Raw genomic sequence first — 21555 nt, 5'->3', positions numbered from 1 at the left:
GGAAAACAATGGAGGGGCTAACAATGTTCAAGAGGAAGTGTACTCATTACCTCACTCATGTAACTGTAACCCTCTGTATAGTATCTTTACAATAAAAAAAAAAAAAAGAATTTACTATGGATTTGCAACTCCAAGTTAGTCCTGGGTAGATAGCACTGACCAGGACATAGAGCTTGTCTACCTGGACTTTAATCTGGTGCTTAAAGCAGGTAATTGAACACTAACATGTATGGAGTCTCTGACCATGAGCATGCACAGTGCTGTGGGAATATAGACAGAGATATTAACTAATTCTGGGAGGCAGATGTTCTGGAGTAAAACTCAGTGGCAGGTGGTAGGCATCATTCATGCCAAAGGCAGAGAAGCTGGTAGCAGGTGGTGTGAGGAGGCCTGAACAGAGAGTGGTGTACAGAAGGCCAGCAGAGGAAAGCGATGAGGTTGCCCCAGGGGCATGATAGAGAATAGGAATGGGAGTCAGGCATCTGGGCGTGGGAGGAAACAGGCAAGAAGACCATTAATACTCAAGGGCCTCGACAGCTGGTGGCACAATCCCTCATGTCCAAGGGGAATAGAAGAGGGTCTCTAGTACTTAGGAGAACCAGGAAATGTGGCTGGAGGAAACCAAGAGAAAGCTCTGATCATCAGGACCCAAGGCAAGGGCTCATGCTATAGCCAAGGGCAGATGGAGGGTGCTGGTGTTGGGGCCGAGCGAATGCTCAGCTGAGCTCTGGTCTGGGAATTCCTCACTGTCCCAGGCAGTGCTTGTGTTTCACTGAGTCTGAAGATGACAAGCAAATGTTAAAACTTTGCACATGGAGGCCTAAGCTGGTAAAGCTGTCTAGGTCACACACCTTCTCCCTAAGGGAGAAGGGGGTTAAAAAAATACCAAGCACTGATAAGTCCTAATTGGGCTTATCTAAGAGACCTTAAACACTAATATTTTTAATGCTTTTATAATTATTAAATAATTCAAATTTGTAGGAAAGATCCAAGAACAGTATAAAGAACTATACTCCTTCCACTAATAATAATATTTATTTGTTATATGTGCATGAATATATTTATTTATTTTGTGATGGTGGAGATTGGAACCAAGGGCATCAAGTATGCTAAACATACAAACAATATACTCTACCACTCAGCTAAACTCCTGTTCCAGACCACCCCCCTCAATTTTCCATTGGCTCTTATGTGCACATGCATATATGCACATTGATACCCATTACTGTCTTTCATTCTTATCTGAACTAACACAGACCCTCTGCATCTCTAAGTGTTTTCGTGTCTATTAAAGAGCTCTCCTACATAATCAGCATATATCATGCCCAACAAAGAGGTCCACCCTGGCTCAACACAATCTCCAAGCCATAGACCCTTTTGAATTTTGCCATATTGCTCTGATAACTATTTCTTTTTTTCTTCCTGGTTAAAGATCCAGTTTGGAATCATGTGGCAGATCTTGTTGTCTTGTCTTTTCAATCACTTCCCATCTAGAAGACTTCCTTGTCCTTCCCTGCCACTCATGACCTTCACAGTGTATTTTATAGCCTGTCTTTTAACCTGCCTCAATGATTGTTTCTTCGTGACTAGACTCAGGTGGTCCTTGATTGGAATGCCACAGAAATAATGTGTTTTCCTCAGTGACTGACATCAGGGGACAAATTACAGCAGCTCACCATGGTTTCATTAGGTTAGATCACCTGGGACAGGTGGGGACAGTTCTTTCAGCCTTTGTCACTAGAGATGCCATTTTCTCTTGGTGAGAAAATATTCAGAAATGATGCTACTACCTCTGCAAGAGAAGTATTAGAGGAAAGACCTATAAAATAAAAGTGAGAGAGCAAGCCAGAAGACTCCCAGAGGGCTGCGCCATTGTGATAGTTGAGAGGAAGGAAGAAAAGAAGAAAAGAAAAATGGATGGATGCATGGATGGAAGGAAAGGAGGGAGGGAGAGCAAAGCGAAGGGAAGGGAAGAGAAGGGAAGGGAAAGGAAGGGAAGGAAAGGGAAGGGAAGGGAAGGGAAGGGAAGGGAAAGGAGAAGACTATGAAAAGGTTGATCCTGTAGTAAAATTCTGTGAAAGTTTTGGCAACCACTGGGCAACTTGAAGCATAGTTGCTCATCAGAGGAGTCTCAGGCCTCCTAGAGGGGCCTGTGTTAGTTCCTTCACTGACCACAGTCATTGACTGAGAACACTGTGCCTTGGGGAAACTCATCAGTGGATTTCAGATCATAGCATCCAGGACTATGGCTCAGTGATAATGTTTTCAGTTGGAAATATGAAAGGCACTTTTTCATGAACACCAGAGTTACCAGATGGTAGTTTTCTAGTGCCATGATTTCTTTTTTTTTTTTTATTGTGAAAATACTGTACAGAGGGGTTACAATTACATGGGCAAGATAAGGAGTACATTTCTTATCAAACATTGTAGTCAGTCTCCTCCTTTGTTTCCCCTTCCCATCCCTTCCCATCCTCCCCTCACCCCCCCAATCCTCCCCCCCACCAAAGTTGTAAAGTTCGTTTTTCCACATAACAACTTGTACATCTCATTGTTGCAATGGGTCCACCTGTATCCCTATTTAAATGATTTGTTTTTTCCCTTCCCCTCCACAAATTATACCAATCTCAAATACAGTGAAAGCAGGGGTTATACTGTGGGGGAGGGACATACAAAGCAACAAAGAAATAATCTTATAAATGTGGTAGAAACAATCGCATGAAAGAAAAAAATTTGAATACATATCTTAGGGTTCATTTCTCTAACATCACCGTATCTGATCTTTTCTGCTTGACTCATACATATACTAGATATTGCAAATAAGGGAAACCACGGAACCTATGTTTCTTTAGGCCTGGCTTACTTCACTTAATATAATTTTTTCCAAATCTTTCCATTTCCTAACAAATGGGGCAATGTCATTCTTTCTGATGGATCAAGTTTCATGATTTCTTCCACATATATTGGCTGATATTCTACTGTAAAGATTTTCCCCCTTTGCAGTGTTTATTTACTCCTTTATCTTTTATCATTGTTGATCATAGTAAACCTGGTTTCTATCATCTTCAGTCCATGTCATAGTTGCCTAGTCATTCTCCATAAAACCAACGCTGGCCACCACTCTGGTCAACTCTTTGATGTTGACCCTTCTCAGCTTCCTGCCATGATACTTCTCTAGCCACTGGCTAGTTGGTCCCAGCCATGCCATTATCTCCAAAGGAAAGGAAGAAAAGGAAAGAAGAGTCCTTGGTATTTTTTTGCCAAGGTCTTTTGGTGATTTCCATGAACATCTGGAGGCAGGGCAACACTGTAGGTGAAATATTGTACCTCGAGAGGAACACTTCACAGCTTGCAGAGGGACTTAGAGCTTATAAGTTTCATAATATAATTCCATTAAATCTGTAGTAAGAAGTGTGCTAGGTAAGACTTATGATTGCCCTAATATAAGAACTCTGAACATTACCAAAAGGGATAGTCATATCTTAGAGATTTTTTAAAATTTGTTTTCTACCTTGCTTTAATCAAACTCACTTTCCATTGGATGTGTGAAGGCCTTGTGAATGAACAGAAGTACTGCATTTCCTAAATGGAATCCTTGTCACATTTCTAAAAAAAATTCACATAATCTAGGAAGTTATCTGTTATGTGTAGAGTCAAAAAACCAGTTCACTTCAGCTACTACTTAAACATATGGCAACAATGACTCTTACATGATTCATAATAACCACATAAAACATCCACTTAACATAGCTAGAATTTATGGTTACAGGGAACAGAAACTTCTCACTCTGAATATAGCTGAGTATTAGGGCTTCAAACACAGAGCAAGATCAAGTGGAGAGAGACTTCAGGGCACATTATACTAATCAGGTTCACGATGGATTTCTCACACAATGAGCTTGCTCAATTCTTACCCCATAAAAGTGTGGTTTCTCTTTCTGCCAAGCAAGTAAGCTTCTCATAGTTTTCTGGGTCATTTACTCACTGGCCATTTCAGGTCAATGCCCCTTGGGTTATTGGAAAGCAAATTATTTTAGAAAAACTCTTGTTGGAAATAGACAATGTGTGACTATTGCTTTGTGTATCAGAAGTAAGTAGTCTTAGTTCTTGTGGTTCGTCTAATTTTATAACCCCCCCATGCTGCTTTTGAGAAAACTGATGGCAATATCTTCCAGAGATAGAATAAGCAGTTCCTTTTATGAAGCTAGTGTTGCCCTGATTCCAAAGCTAGACAAAAAGAGAAAAAAAGTAAAGAAAACTACATGTCAATATCTCTCGTAAGGGATGCCGTAGCATTCAGTAATATATAAAAGAAATTATATTCAATGATAAAGGGAGAGTGGCCTCTATATTTCTTTCACAGGAGTACTTAATTAACTTGGGAACTCAATTTCCTAAATAGTTATGAGGATATTTGAATTGTTTTATACTGGGTGAATTATATTAGTGTGTACTTTCATCTAAATTGTCAACTTTATATGTGTTTATGAGTTTTTCAGAACATATCCTTGTTAGCTTTGTTGAGATATGTCACATCTGCATTGATATTTCCTGTTTTATTGATAATGGCAAACTCATTCTTGTTAGAGGCACGACAACTTTATCAATCTTTCCAAAGAACCAGTTCTTTTAATGTTATTTCCTACCTTTCTGTTTTTATTTTTATTGGCCCCCTCTGCCTCTCTTACTCTGTTTCTCTGTCTCTCTCTATCTTCTCTATCTGACCCTCTCTGTCCTGTCTCTCTGTCTCTGTTTCTCTCTGTGTCTCTCTGTCTCTGTCTCTGTGTGTCTCTGTCTCTGTATGTGTGTCTTTCTCTGCTATGCTGGGATGGAGGCTGAGCTTCACCTATGTGGTAGGCTGTAATATTGAGCTACACCTACATCTCTTAATATTATTGATTTCTCTTGTACCTTTATTTCCTTGCTTCTGCTTTGCTTTAGGTTTATTTTGCCCTTCCTTCCTTCCTTCCTTCCTTCCTTCCTTCCTTCCTTCCTTCCTTCCTTCCTTCCTTCCTTCCTTCCTGCCTTCCTGCCTGCTTGCCTGGCTGCCTGCCTGCCTTCTTCTATTCCTTCTTCCTTCCTCCTTCTTCCCTTCCCTTCCTTTCCCTTCCCTTTCATTTCTTTTCTGCTGGTACTAGGCTTTGAACTCAAGAGTTCATGCTCTCACTCAGAGTTTCTACTCAAGGCTGGGCATTCTACCACTTGAGCTACAGCTCTACTTCTAGCTTTGGAGATGAAAGTCTCATAGGCTTTCCTGCCTGAGCTGACCTCAAACTATGATCTTCAGATCTCAGATTCCTGGGTAGCTAGAATTACAGGCATCATCCCTCAGTTCCTGACCTCAGAAACTTTTTGTTGTTATATTCAGACTGTTTATACAACTCTTCAGGCCAGGCTATCAGGCTGTAATCTCAGACAAGAGTTAGTACTATGGTCTTGAACACCTGAATTATTGCTGTTAAGACATTCCACTGAATAGATGAAATACTGCCCATATTATTAAGGGCCATCTGCTTTACTTACAGTTGGTGTAGACAGTCACCATCTCCTCAAAATGCTTTAATAGTAACACCAAGTTGAGTTTGATTAAATGGGTATACTATATAACTTCCCAAGTAGATACAAAAAGCACAATTTCATCACAAAATTCATCCCCTTTTTGTCCTTTTTTGGTAAAGTGGTTGTTTTCTATTCAAACACAGAGGTTATTGAATCATGGCTGGCTAGGACAATCTTCCATGTCAATCATAATCTTAAGATCTGTAATATAAAGCATAACTGCACGGTAATTTGAAATCCAAGCCCTGCGGGGCATGTCATCTCAAGCAGTTTTTGGCGTCTGTGTGCTGTCACTGGGGCTCAAACACAGGGCCTTGTGCTCTCCGTCAGCTTCATCTCTCACAGCTTGCTCTCTCTAGCATTTGAGCCATGCGTCCAGTCCAGCTTCATTTGTTGGTTAATTGGATATGCAGTCGCTCAGACTTTTCTGCCCAGGCTGGCTCCAAACTGCAATCTTCAGATCGAGCCTCCCGGGTAACTAGGATGACAGGAGTAGAGCCACTGGCACCAGTTCTATCTTAGCATTTGAACTCACTTATTCATTCAGACTGGCTTTTGGAACAGTTGCCTTTTGAAGAAAACTGTTTCTGGATGATCATTTCTCCAGGCAGATTCAGCTGCTGCAAGCCTGAGATGGTTTTCTTTGAATGCTATGGCTTGAATATGGCTTGTCCCCATCAAAACTCATTGTTGAGGCTTGAGAATGTTAAGGAAGGGTGGGCCTTTAAGAGGTAACTATGTCATAATTATACCTTTATGAAGAGGCTAATGTAGATCCATCAGGGTGGGTTCATTACTAGGAGATTGGGTTGTTATAAAGTGAGCCTGGTACTTCCTGTCCTTCTCTTCAGCTTTTCTACCAAGAATGGAGCAGCACAAGGAAGCTGAGCAGAAACTGGCACTACACTCAGACTTCCAGAACTGCAGGCAAAACACATCCCTCATCTTTGTATTTATCAGAATCAAGCATTCTTTTGTTAACATCAGAAAATGGACGAAGACCTAGGGGCACCCTAATTCTTTATTCTAATAACTTTGTTCATTTGCTGTGAAATATTGAAACCCTGTAAGTATGTGATAAATTAATAATGAGATGTTAAAACAAGCAACTTATCAACGATGGAAACTTCCAGTGATTAATAGAATTTTGCAAGAAGAATATGCAGAGATATTCTGGCTGGCAGTCCACTCATCTTTGGCTGGGATCAATACTTTGACTGGGACAATTTTCTGGGTTGGTCCTGGCCCCCACACCCAGCTCTTCCTGACTTGAGGAAGGCCACAGGAAGGCCTCCACTTTGTTGGAGGGCAAGTCACTGGGGAATCTGTGGCCTATCATTCTCTTTCCCCATCTTGGTCTCCAACTATCACTGTCCAGATTGGCCAACTCCTCTCATCACTTATCACTTATTTCCCCATACATTCCCTTCTGGAAAAGTCCATGGTCTGGATTTTCAAACACAAACACCTTCTTTTCCTGTTCCAGACACCACTATGGACCCCACCTAGGGTCAAGGAGAATTCTAGACCAGTACAATAATATATTTTATTTAATCAAATATATCCAAAGTATGATATGTGATCAATATAAAAATGAGTAATGAGATAGTAATGAATATTAAACCTTTGAAATGTGATGTCTTTGTACTAGCTACATATTAGTCAGGCTGTACATGCATATTTTTTTTGGTATAAGATCAGGACTGGAACTCACTGTCACTTGCTTTTATTCATTGGCTAGTGTTCTATTATCTGAGACATGCCTACAACCCCAACATTGGTTCTTTCTTTGTTTTAATGCAATTACATTTCAAGTTTTCAGATGCTGCATGTGGCTGTCCCACTAGAGTGACAGATCCTGGACAGGGAACAGAATACCCATTTTAGTTTAAAAAGGCCAAGGAAGTTTACATGAAGCACAGGGTAGTTTTTCATAGACATAAATCATTGTTCAATGATTAATATATCACCTGCTGCTTAAAGAATTAGCTTGCTTGTCAGGTGCAGGTGGCTCATGCCTGTAATCAGGAGGCTGAGATCTGAGGATTATGATTCAAAACCAGTGTGGGCAGGAAAGTATGAGGCTCTTATCTCCAATTAACCAGAAAAACGCTGGAAGTAGAGCTGTGGCTCTGGTGGTAGAGCACCAGCCTTGATAGAAAAAGCTAAGGAACTGAACCCAGGCCCTGAGTTCAAATTCCAGGTCAGGCACCAAAAAGAAGGAAAAGAAGGAAGGAAGGAAGAAAGAAAGGAAGGAAGGGAGAAAAAGAAAGAGAGAAAGGAAGGGAAGGAAGGAAGGAAGGAAGGAAGGAAGGAAGGGAGAGAGAAAAGGAAAAGATAAAAAGGTTGGTTTGAGCTGCAATAACTCTGAAGAAATGGAAAAACGATATGTAAGAAGAAAAGGGGAAAGAAACTAAGTGTCAGAAACATGATTCAGGAGACCCCAGATTTCCTATTACTCATCTGCACATAGACCAGTCTACTCCTGGTGACAAATACAGGCAGGAGAGCTGGGAGGTCTTAGAACACCATCATCAGACAGTTCCCTGCAGCCTGTAGTTGGAGTCAAGGTCCTGTGGTCAAGGAAGAGTTTTAGTGATTTCAAGCTTCTCACACATGGCTACATATTGGACTCCCTGGAAGAGTTAAAAGCACACACATTCAAAAATAGCTGCATCAGTGTTAAGTATATTGAAGTTGATAACTGCACTGCAGTTATGCAGAATGTCTCTATTTTGGGAGGGTTATACACCGAAGTATTCAGAAGTAGAAAATTATGATGTGGCTAATCTTCAAATGGGTCCATTTTTGAAATATTATGTGAGTATGGGCAATTTATGTAGAAAAAAAAGATAACCTGCCAGGTGCTGATAGCTCATATCTGTAATCCTAGCTACTCAGGAGACTGAGATCTGAGGATTGTAGTTCAAAGCCAGCCCAGGTAGAAAAGTCTATGAGACTCTTATCTTCAATTAACCAGCAAAAAGCTAGAAGTGGAAATAAGGCTCCAGTGGTAGAGTGCCAACCCTGAGTAATAAAGTCAAATGAGAGCATGAGTCTTTGAGTTCAAGCCATCGTACTGCTATAAAATACATAAGAATAATAGCCAGGTGCTGGTAGCTCATGCCTGTAATCCTAGCTGCTCAGGGAGCTGGTATCTGAGTTTGATGGTTCAAAACTAGCCTGGGCACAAAAGTTTGGAAGACTCTTGTCTTAAACATTAAAAAGCTGGGGCTGGCTGGGCGCTGGTGACTCACTCCTGTAATCCTAGCTACGCAGGAGGCTGAGATCTGAGAATCACTGTTCAAAGCCAGCCCGGGTAGGAAAGTCCATGAGACTCTTATCTCCAATAAACCACCAGAAAACCGGAAGTGGTGGTGTGGCTCAAGTGGCAGAGTGCTTGCCTTGAGTTGAAGAGCTGAGGGGCAGCATTCAGGCCCAGAGTTCAAGCCCCACTACTGACAAAACAACAATAAATCTGGAAGTGGAGCTATAGCTCAGGTTGTAGAGCATTAGCCTTGAGCAAAAGAAGCTCTGATGTAGAAAGCCCTAGGCCACAAGGCTATGAGACTCCCAGAGACTTCTCCGGCACTTGGGCTCAGGCTGACTGTGGTAAAGGACCTGAATCTCAGCATCTAGCGGTGGTAGTCTCAAGCCACCTGGGACAAGGGTGAGGAGGTCCTTGTGTGGGGTGTGACAAGCATCTGCCACATGTCCATCATTCTCAGGCTCAAGGCTGGGCATGGTACAGAACTACTGCCACTTTAACAGCTCAGCGGTCTGGGCTGCCACTGGAAAGCAGTGCAGCAATCACTGGGCTGAATGATGTCCTAAGACCTGGCCTTCCTCTTGTGCCAGCTGGGGAAGGGGCAGCAGAGGAGGTCAAGTTCTTGCCTTTTAGCTTCCTGGAAAGCAGTTAGAGAAGGAAAAGAGGCAGGAGCGCAGGTGGTATCTTGAGAAAGAGCCCCATAGGGACCCCTGCTCCCACTGCCTGCTTTAGCTGAGAACTGACTTGTCCCCTTTTCACATCCAATTAGCAGAGATGCAGCCAAGTGTCTAATCTATCCATCACTTCCTGTCGCCTGTCCCTGGAGACCCGTGACATGCATTTGTGAGGTGGGAAGGACAGTCTGGGCTCGACACACAGCCAGCCCTCTGGGCACCATTAGAAGCTCTCAGTGGTGTTCACCTGGAAGGCATTAACACCTCTTTAAGTCTTGACAGCCAGACTGAACGTCTGGGGTCCACTAAGAACATCAAATCTTTGTTAGCCTGATGTCTGCTTCACAGAATGTCATTTTACTCCCTAAGCAGACTTGGATGCATTGTTTGCATCAGAACAGAGCAGAGACTGCACCTGCTGCACCTGCATAGACTTGGATTGATGGAGGTTGAGCAGAACCAAAGGAACCGGCAGCAGGTCAGGCGCAGGGTGAGCAGAGCGGTAGGAAGTGTGTAAAGGTAGAAGCCACCTCCGGAGGACCGGTGCAGGGTCATCAGCAATTAGGAAACTAGCAGTGGCTGGGTCCCTGGATAAGGAAAGCAGAGAGCATCCCACACTGAAGCACCCTGCAGGACTGGGGCACAGCTCGTGGGAGCAGAGCAGTCAGCTGGACAGGAGCAGGCTGGCGTGAGAAGAATTCAGGGGTCGGGTGATGTTGAGTCTAGATGGTTCTCAGAGGACTTAGTTCTTGGGTTGGGATGCAATTTGTGAGCAGGATTTTGACTGCTATGGAGGAAAAAAAATAGCCTTGATGAAGGAGAATTTTTTAAATAACTTTTTTATTGTGAAAATACCGTACAGAGGGCTTATAGTTACATGAGCAAGGTCGTGAGCACAAATGCCTCCTCCTTTCTTTTTCCTCTACCATCCCTTCCCTCCCATCTCCACAACTACACTCCATTCCCCCCCCGCACCTGAATTGTAAAGTTAATTTTTCAACATAGCGTTTTGTACATCTCATTGGGTCCACCTGTATCCCTGTTTAAACAATTTGTTTTTCCCCTTCCCCTCCCCAAATTATACCAATATCAAATACAATGAAAACAGGGGTTATACTGTGGGGGAGGGACATACAAAGCAACAAAAAAATCACATGCTACCTTATAAATACATTAGAAACAATAGCAAGAAAAAAAACTCACTTGTGTCCCTATCTTGGGGTTCATTTGGCTTAACATCATCTTATGATGAAGGAGAATTTAACCCACCCTGCCAAACCAGCCAGGAGAATTTCAACACACATTTTCCCCCTCTTAACCTATAAAGTGATTTTTGAGGGTGATAGAATTTGTGGTCTTTGCTACTAAAACATATTATTTGACTCTTCTGTAAGGTTCCCTTAAATGCAGGCATTCTGGGTATGACAGAACTGGCCAGGTCCCTAACCTGTGTGACAGGGACACACTTCAGTGTGCAGCCCATGGGAAGGGGTAGACTTAAGGAGGGAACTTAAATGCCTGGTTCTGTGTGTGTGTGTGTGTGTGTGTGTGTGTGTGTGTGTGTGTGTTGAACTCAGGGCCTGGGCACTGTCCTGTGGTGCTTTGCTCAAGGCTTATATTCTACCTCTTGAGCAAGATTTTTGGGGGTAGTTAATTTGAGATGAGAGTCTCACAGACTTTCCTGCCTGAGCTAGATTCAGACTTCAACCATCAGATCTCATCCTTCCCAGTAAGCTAAGATTACAGGCATGAGCCATGGGGTACCTAGCAGAGGCCTGGTTCTTTGGAGAGTTTCCCGGATCTGGCTCTCAAAGGCAAGCCAGCTGCTGTGTTGGGCTAGCTGGGCTGCCTGGGGATGTAAAACTCCCTCAAAGCCCTGGAACCTGCTGTTAATCCCAAAGCAAATCTCTAAAGGCCTCTCTGCTTTTACCTTTCTCTGACCTTGTCTTTGCATTAGAGATACTGTTCCTATTTTAGGTTTGTGGGTTATACTTTTGCTGTCTGAACTTATATATTTATTTTATGTGCGTTGGTGTGTGTATGCGTGTGTATATGTGTTTGGTGTGTGTGTGTGCACGCATGGGTGTACACATGCATGCTGGCACTCCAGCTTGAATGCAGGGCCTGGGCACTATCCCTTAGTTTTTCCCTTCAGCTTTGTTGCTCAAGGCTGGTACTCTACCATTTGAACCATACCTCTACTTTTGTGGGGTTTTTTTCCCTTGGTGGTTAACTGAGGATGATTCTCACAGACTCATCTGAGTCATCACAGACTCACATCTCTTCTGACTGTGGCTGGCTTTGAGCTACCATTCTCATATCTCAGTCTCCTGAATCGCTACGATTATAGATAAGCCAGCAATATCTTGTTTGGACTTCTTAAAAGGTTGTAATTTTATGTTAGTCTGGTGTTTGTGCTGTCACTGTAGCAGTCCACCCTCTGTCTCCCAGAATAGAACCTTGAACCCAGCTTCTGCTCTTGGGGACAGGGAAGCTGAAGCCAATGAGTCCTTTTCTTGCAGAAGATGAGCACGCTCCAGGATTGGGAGTTTTCTGAGGGAGAAGGAGGTGGCTTCAGGGAGCTGCAGGCTGTGTGTGTACAGTGATCCTTCCATATCTATGAGTTTTACATGCCAGCTTCAAGTAACTATAGGCCCAAAAATATTTTTAATTATGTCCTAAGCTGGGTGCCTGTGGCTCACACTTATAATCCTATCTACTCAGAAGGTTAAGATCTGAGGATTGCGGTTTGAAACCAGCCTGGACCAGAAGGCCTGTGAAACTCTTATCTACAATTAACCACCAGAAAACCCAAAGTAGAACTGTGGCTCAAAGTGGTAGAGTGCTAGCCTTTAGTGAAAAGGCTCAGGGACAGAGCTTCAAGCCCCATGACTAAGAAAAAAAATAAAATGTCCTAAACTGGATGTGGTGGCTCATGCCTATAAACCCTGATGCAATATAAGTTCAAGGGCAACTTGGGAAAATGTTAGTGAGACCCTACCCAGAAAAAAAAAAACACAAAAAGCAAAAACTAAATCCAACAAGGCTGGTGGCGTTGCTCAAGTGCTAGAGTACCTGCCTACTGATCATGAAGCCTTAAATTCAATCCCCAATAAGACAAAATGATGATGATGATGATGATGATGATGATGATGATGTGTACTGATCATGTGCAGACTTTTTCCTTGTCCTTATCCCCTCAAGAGATAGCACAACAAACATCTCCACAGCGCTTACATGGTGCTAGGAATTATAAGCGAGCCAAGAAATGAGTTAAAATATACACAGGAGGTGTGGAGATTGTATGCAAATACTATGTCATTTTACACAGGGACTTAGACATCCATGGGTTTTGATTCCACAGGAAGCCCTGAAACTAATCTCCCATGGATACCACGTGAAGAATGTACCACCTCTCTCCAGAAACTGCGGTGGAATTATCCCTGTGAGTGGCTGGGCACAGGAACCCCACTGTGATTCCATGGGTAATAATGGAGCTGATGGGTATCAAGGATTCCTTGGCCCCCTCAGCCTGTCTTTCAAGACTGGAGAGAAACAGCATTTATACTTCATTCCACGCATTTGGACCCTTGGGTCCTGTTGCTTTGGGGTAGGGTACCTAGTCATTTCATGCAGGTTGGCAAGTCTGCTAAGCTCTTCTGCAACAAGAACAAATAATAGATCTTTTTCTGACTCCTCACAGTGCTTAGGAAGGCACTGAGCCTGTGGAGCAACTACTTAATAAAGTACTTGCAACCAGGTGCCTTTGGCTTACATCTGTAATCCTAGCTACTCAGGAGGCTTACACATGGAAGATTGCAGTTCACAGACAGACCAGGCAGAAAAGTTTATGAGACCCCCATCTCTAATAAACCATCAAACTGCTAGACTGGAGACACAATTCAAATGGTAGAGCACCAGCCCCAAGCAAGCAAAATGAGCAAGCCAAGTGACACCTCACAGCCCTGAGTTCAAGCCCCCCTACTTGCTAATCGTGTCACATTAAGTAGAACATACCTCTGACATTTTTTAGAGTTTGGCAGAAAAGTTATCAAAGGAGCTCCCAGTTGTCTAAAGCTTAATAGGGCAGGGACTGAAAGATTATCAAACCTATTTTTTTTGCCCTGGGATTATTACTGAGTAGTTGCAATGTCACTTATTTAAAGGACAATACATAGAAAATTTCCTACCTTGTGCCATTTCATCCTTTTGCTGGACAAGAGTTTTCAGTCTTGGAAAATGCATTTGGACTTGTCCTTGGGGTGGAAGATCGGGGGGTGGGGGGAGACTCCCTCTTACACATGGCTCAGGAAAACCTACCTCTTGAACCACAGCTTCCTGTTAACTGTCTATTTAGGGTGAGATCAATCTGCCTGAAGATGGCCTCTGCTCTCCCAAATGGACTGGAATATTTAAAGCAGAATTGCTTCAAAGGAATGGGGAGGTAGATGCCAAACAATTGGAATAGTTTCCTTCCTCCTGTTATTTCCCAAAGGTGCTAAAGCCCAGGTACAGTTTGATTGTGTTTCTTCTGCTATCGATTTTTTGGGGGGCTTGGTAGCTTCTTGCTGAGAGAGAGAGTCCCAACTCAAAGGATAAGAATCCTTGCCTAATTTCCTCCTTACTGACAGAACTGTCCCATTTGGGTAAACCTCACTGGGGCAATCAACTTGCTCTTACTGAACTTTCTGTGCTCCAGCATTCTTCTCTGCTAGACTGGAGTCACTAGTGATGAAGAAAGTTATTTTTCAAATATAGAAACCTAAGCTGCTGGTCCCAGGGCAGAAGGAACAAGAGAGTGAAATTACAGCCCTACAGGCTGTTTGTATCTTTCCCTAGCAGTAAGCACACACTGTGTTATGAATAATAAAACCATATCCTTATAACTGTCTTTCTCTCCTGAGTACAGAGCAGTTTGCCAACATGATGATATCAATCTTTACAATATTTATATAAGGCAGGCATGAGGCTTGACATCTCTCCATGGACTCCTCTAGCCCTTGAATATATATATATATATATATATATATATATATATATATATATATATATATATATATATATATTAGAGAGGGGGGGAGGGAGGTGTGGACTGCATTTATCTTGACTCAGTAGCTTGCCCCATCTATGTGTAAAAAAAAATCACTATGCAGATGGGGATAATTAAGAATATTCAAATGTCTTGCTTTAGCAAGTGAGAATGGGGAAACAAGATGAGTCTCAAGGACTCAGAGGGACTGAATGTAATTCAGAGAGTGTTTCCCAGCCATCTGCTACTGCAGAGATGTCCCCATAGTACTCAGACTACCTGAGCATCCTTGCACTGGGCAGAATCCAGCTGGTGACATCCAATTCATCACTGTCCCCAACATCAGGGGCATGTCCCGGGAACTCCTGATAGCAGGGGCTCCCAGCAGATCCTCAACAAAGAAATATTGCTTTCTAGCACGTTCCAGCTGGAGCTTAGCAACTCTGCAGAATTTTAGTTCCTCTTTCATCTTCATTGCTCACTCTATTGTGTTCCAGCTAGAGCTTAGCAGCCATACAGAATTTTAGTTCCTCTTTCGTCTTCATTGCTCACTTCCTCCTGTCCTGTCTCATTCTGGGTCCTTCCTTCCAACCTCTTCATTTTTGATTCCAGCTTTCAAAACTCTGCCAAGCTTCCCCTTCTTTACTCTTTCTTTTTAACAACTTCTACTGACCTCTGAGTGTCTTACGCTTTTTCTGAATGAGGGATATGTAAAGTAATAGGAAATGTGCACTGAGATTTATTTATTTGTGTGTTCGGATGCTCAGGCTTGAATTCCCTCCTGCTGTCTCACCATGGGCGCTCCACCACTTGAGCCATTCCTCCAGTCCAGCATTTTGCTGGTTAATTGGAGATAGAGTCTCTTGCACTTTTCTGCCCAGGTTGGCTCAACCTCTAGATCTCCATCTCCTGAGTAGCTAGGATACAGATGTAAGCTACCAATGTCTGTCTTATTCTGAGTTGTTTTTGTTTGCTTGCTTATAATCGCAAAGATCCTAGCAAATCTCTTATTTACCAACCTATACCAAATCACTGTTGGGCAAGAAGGCAACTAGTACAGGCAGCTAGTATAAGGTCTGACTCCTCAAAATCTAATAGAACTATTTTTATTTATTCCCATGGCTTTGGTCAAGGTGGTAGTGAATACTGTTTTTGTGTTATTTTTTGAACATTAAAAAAAAAGTGGCTAACGCATGTATCGAATTCTTTTCTGGTTGCCCAGTGTTCCTGGGGGTAAAATTTGTTTGCTTATCTGTGTGCACGCTTGTTATCTGGATATTTATATATTGGCAGTGTTGGAGGTCAAAACCAGAGTTTCACTCATACTAAGCAGGCCCTTTGCCATGGACCTTTACTCAAAGCCCCCGGATTCATTTGTGAATCAAATAACAAATCACAGAGATGCTCAAAAAGCTGTTTTAGTTTTTCTACATGCATCAATAGATCTCTACTTGGAATTTTTAGAAAATCCTTCTTTTTTTCTGCTTAGATGAGAATAGTTAGACATTCAACTGCCCACCCAGGACTCCCTGAGTCACAGATGCTGAAGGAATTTCAGTAAGCCAGGGTCTTGCTGGTATTTGTACACTGTAGGGATGTGCCTTGTATATTATGAGAGATCAGTGAGCATTTGTTAATGAATGAATGAATGAATGGAGAAATGCGTGAACAAGTCAGCTGGGTTACACAGAAAGCTCTAGAAGTCCCTGCTCTGCAATTGAGAGCTGAGCATCATGCCCCCTCCATCTTCAGAGCAGAGGAAGGTTTTACAGAGACAATATAGGATCAGACACAGTGGAAATCATGTGGTCTTACTCAGTTGTTTCTTCCCATCTAGCAAATCAAGTTCTGTCAGTGCAATACTTATTGAAACTATTGCTATATGTCAGACACCATGATAAACTTCTCAGGCAGGAAAAAAAATAAAGTCATTGATAAGGAAAAGAACAATTTTTGAAACTAAACTGTTTTGATCCTCAGGTATTAAATTTTGGACTGAACTGAACCACCAATATTTTTCTTTTTAAATAATCTAAGGAGACAGTTTTAATTATTTGTGGGTGTATTTATGCTAGTACTGGGGCTTGAATTCAGGACTTCTCACTCCTGCTTGGCTTTTTGCTCAAGGCTAGTTCTCTACCACTTGAACCACAGCTCCACTTCTGGCTTTTTGCTGGTTAATTGGAGATATAAAGTTCACAGATTTTCATGTTTGGGCTGGCTTTGAACTGTGATTTTCAAATCTCAGCCTCCTGAGTAGCTAGGATTTCAGGTATGAGCCACTAGGGCCTGGCCCTGTTTCAATGATTTTTATGAGTGTCCATATTTCTGAATCTTCTGCTTTGGAACTGCACACAAACAGCCATCCTGAGATGACACCAGGAGGTAATACCATTTGGATGGAAATGCTTCCGCCTTCTTCCATCATTCTCTCCTCCTTATCCTTCTATTTCAGTGACACCTAAACAGAATCCCTGAAGAATCTGATGGTTGCCATCACCAGGAACCAGCCATCTTTCTCATTCATTTCTTACCATGTCTCATTCCCAGGAGTTCACCTCTCTGAAGGCTAGTCCCTCCATGGTTGCTTTGAGGAAAACATTCCTGTGAGAACAAAGCGTGTAGCTTTGACAAATGCATCTACAGGGGTCTTCGGCTTGAAAGCACTCAGATCAAGCTGCCCACACACTTAGGCTCCATTTCCTGCCCTGCTTGGGGGGCGGGGGAGTGGGGAAGAAGGTGTCTCAGCAGGACAAGCCCTGGGCCATCCATCACACAAACTCAGATTCTTTTTTTCAATTAATGTTTTCTGTATGTGTGAAAATACCGTACAGAGGGGTTACAATTACATGAGCAAGGTAATGAGTGCATTTCTTATCAAGCATTGTTGCCTCCTCCTTTGTTTCCCCTTACCATCCCCCCTCACCCCCAAACTCAGATTCTTGGTGGGAATGAGACCTGGGATGGCTCACACTTCACCTAAAGCTGCAGCTCCCTTCTTCAGGGCTCTTGACAAGAGGCTGTAGAGTTGATGTCCTGATGAATGATGGAGACCTCTCTGTCTTGGGAGAGTGTCATTTCCAATGCTAAGCATTTTGGATCATTCAAGAATGTTTACTTAAAAACAAACAAACCAGAATGACCCTCTTTGCCACTTCCTTCTTTACTTCCCCTGCCCACTACATGGAGTCCCCTCTTCACTCCTGCCTGGTCTTTTCCTAAAACAAAACCCACATAGTCCTTCTTCCTCCCAGAGCTTTTCTAATATGTAAAGACAAGTTCCTTCATTTCTCCCTTCTAACTTAAACACTCTCAGAGCATCTCACTGCTTTGAGCCTGGCATGGTCTCTGGAGACCCTGACATGTGGATCCTTCCTCTCCACATGTACAGTGTGCAGGGATCATTTCCAATCATCCTCTGACCAGGAAATCGTGTCATTGAGATGATTGGAATAAGTTTCTCACTCACAGCCAAGTTTGATAGCCTTGTGGTAGGCCTGGGAGGTGGTTAGACTAAAAGTGACTCCTTCTTTTGTGAGTTCTTGCTCTCATGAGACTAGATTAATAAGAGAGGGAATTGTTATAAACCATGTCTCTCCTTGAAATCTCTGTCTCTCTCTGTCTCTGCATGTGTCTCTCTGTTTCTGTCTGTCTCTTTCCATCTTTTTTCCTGTCTCTGTCTCTGTATCTTTGTCTCTGTGTGGCTCTTTCTATTTCTCTTTCTGTCGTTCTGTCTCTGTCCTTTTTTTCCTGTCTCTTTCTGTCTCTCTGTATGTCTTTGTCTCTGTATGTTTCTCTTTTCTGTCCCTGTTTCATTCTTTATGTCTCTGTCTATCTGGCTGGTTCTGGTTCTGGATCTGTCTCTCCCTTCTTTCTCTCTCTATTTTCTCTCTTTCATTTTCTCTCTGTGTCAGTACTGGGGCTTGAACTCCGATACTTGACATTCTTGCTTGGCTTTTTCGCTCAAGATTGACACACTCTACCACTTAAGCCAAACCTCTACTTCCAGCTTTTTGCTGGAAAGAAAAGTCTTACAGATTTCCTAGACTGGATTCAAATTACAATCTTCTAGATCTTAGTCTTCTGAGTTGCTAGGATGACAGGTGTGAGCCACCAATGCGCTGGTTGGATTTTGTCTTTCATATATATATCTGCACCATCCCTTTCATCAAATACTTGCTTCTGCTTCTGCCTTTCCTCATGAGCTGAAGCAGCACAAGGCCCTCTTCAGAGGCCCAGTGGCTGCCAACACAATGCTGTTGAACTTCCTTACCTCCAGAACCACAAGCCAAAATGTACAACAAAAGAAAAACTAAGCTCTTTGAAATAGGAACTAAAATTAAACTAGGTTACCCTTGTTACTCAGCTGTGTAGCCAATTTTTTGGCACAAATTGTTGGCATACTACTATATCAATGTGAGAATGTTGTTCTATTCAAAGTAGTCCCAGATTATTTTTCTTATCTATCTATATGTATGTATATATGCATATATATATATATATATATATATATATATATATATATACACACACACACACACACATATATATGTATTACAGAACTGGAGTTTGAACTCAGGGTCTCAAGCTGGAACACTACCAGTTGAGCCATGCCTCCAACTTAGCATTTTATGAATCATTTCGGAGATGGATTCCAGCAAACTTTTCTGCCTGGAGTTGGCCTTGAACCTTAATCCTCCAGATCTCAACCTCCTGGGTAGCTAGGATGACAGGCATGAGCTACTAGCCTCCAGTTTAAATTAGTCACAGTTTCTAACTTGTCCCTCTGACCCAAGAATCACATGCTACCCCTGCCTGCCATGAAGTCCAGCCCTAGCTTCCAGAGATCCAACCTGACCTGAGACAGAATCTCTGCTTCTTTTTACCTACCTAGTAACAAACAGACAGAAGGAGAAGTAATTCCTAACTAATGTTTGCTTAATGTTCTGAATGAATGCATATGATATGCAAAGTTTTATTAGCAAATGTTGCTTTCCAGAACAATTCAAGGTGACCATTTAACAAATACACCCCTTGTATGTTTTATGTTCCATTCCTTTAGATTTTAATCTTTGATCTATCTTACTTTCCTTCTTTCTTTCTTTTTTCTTTCCTTCTTTCTTTCTTCTTTCTCTCTCTCCCTCCCCCCCTCCTTTCTTTCATTTGTGCTGAACTTGAGCTTTTTTGTGCTCAGCTCTGGTGCTCTACTACTTAAGCCACAGCTCTACTTCTGGCTTTTTTGGTGGTTAATTAGAGATAAAAGTCTCACAGACTTTCCCACTCAGGCTGGCTTCAAAACTGCAATCCTCAGATCTCAGCCTCCTGATTAGCTAGGATTACAGGCATGAGACACCGGCATCAGGCAATTTTTATTCTTTAAAGAAAAGGATGGTGTAATGCTGCTTGTCATTATAATTTAGTTGCTAAATCTACCTTCTAAAGCACACCAGAATGGAATATATTATCTCCTCTATATGTTGGAGTAAGCCCAAAAACATGTGTGAGGAGAGCAGACAGCATCAGCATGCCGTGGGCTCCAGCCATTTATAATCAGAATGTTTGGAACTGCTGGCTAAGTGCTCTGACCTGTGAGTGACTCCCAGCAGGCTTTGGGAAGATACTTGCATATTACTGAAGCCAGCAAAGACCAGAGAGAAGAGAAGAGAAGAGTAGATTCTATTATCTATTTCTGTATCCATAATCGTCAAAGTCCTTTCTTTCCTTTGAAGGTCACGTAAATATCTTAATGATTAGTGGTAAATCTAATGTGATCTCAAGACTCCAAAGTATGCTTGCATTATTGACATTCTACTGAAACCTCTAGTTTACTCCAGCCTCAAGTAATTTTTTTTCCTTCATTTTGTGCAAATACTAGGGCTTGAACTTGGGGCCTGTGCTCTTGCTTGGTTTTGTCACTTAAGGCTGGCTCTCTACCATTTGAGCCACACCCCTACTTCTGACTTTTTGTTGGTTAATTGGAAAGAGGAGTCTCAGATTTCTGCCTGGGGCTGGCTTTGAACTGGGATCCTCAGATCTCAGTCTTCTTGATAGCTAGGATTACAGACATAAGCCATTGGCACCTGTTTGTCTTTAGTGACTTTGAATCCAAGAAAGTTTCAAGGAAAGGCTGGTAGTTAGCATGTGCAACAATGTTTGTGCTAACAGTATCCCTTCCCAGCTTTGAGCCAGGCTGCCCAAATTGTTTCTGAGCATGCTGGGCTCTAGCATGGTGGGCTGTACCTCAGCATGCTCATCTTTGGGATCTTTAAGGGCCAGGCCTCATCTGTTAATGAAGAGGCATGAGGATTTTCTCTGAAATAAGCAAAGAAGAGGAAATGTTCTGAGAGCAAAGGAATAGAGAGGCCTAGCTGGGGAAACGGTACATCATTCTATTTTCCTTAGATGTCCAGACTGTCCCTTCAACTCTGGAATGAGAGCTCACCACCCTGGCTGTTAGGAACAGAACTAGCAGTTTTGTTTCCTTCTCTGTGGAATCTTCCTAAGCCTTGCAGTCGAGAAGGCACTTGTCACAGCAAGAGATGCTGAATCCCTAAATTGGAGTAAGGCTTAGCCTAGATGTGGTTTAACGTTCCTTATTAAAAAGAAAGGCAATAGTGGGCACTGGTGGCTCATACTTGTAATCCTAGCTACTCAGGAGATTGCGATCTAAGCATAGTGGTTCCAAGCCAGCCTGGACAGGGAAGTCCATGAGACTCTCATCTCCAATTAACCAACAAAAAGACAGAAATGGAACTGTGGCTAGAGTTCTAGCCTTAAGAAAAAAAAAGAACGACAAAAATCTAAGGAATAGCACTTAGTATCTGAGTTCAAGCCCCCATTTCAGCCACATGCAAACACACACACACACACACACACACACACACACACACACACACACACAATAATTTAGTAGAAAGGTAACTCACTTTCCTGCACTTTCCTGCACTGCAGGGCCTAACTGGATTCTGTGGAAATGACTGGGGTGTGCTAAGCTGGGTTGCTTTGGGGTAAGGTGGGGACCCATCAGA

The sequence above is a fragment of the Dipodomys ordii genome, unplaced genomic scaffold (genome assembly GCF_000151885.1).
Source record: "Dipodomys ordii isolate 6190 unplaced genomic scaffold, Dord_2.0 Scaffold102, whole genome shotgun sequence".
NCBI lineage: Eukaryota > Metazoa > Chordata > Mammalia > Rodentia > Heteromyidae > Dipodomys > Dipodomys ordii.
Note: the sequence above shows the minus strand (reverse complement) of the source record.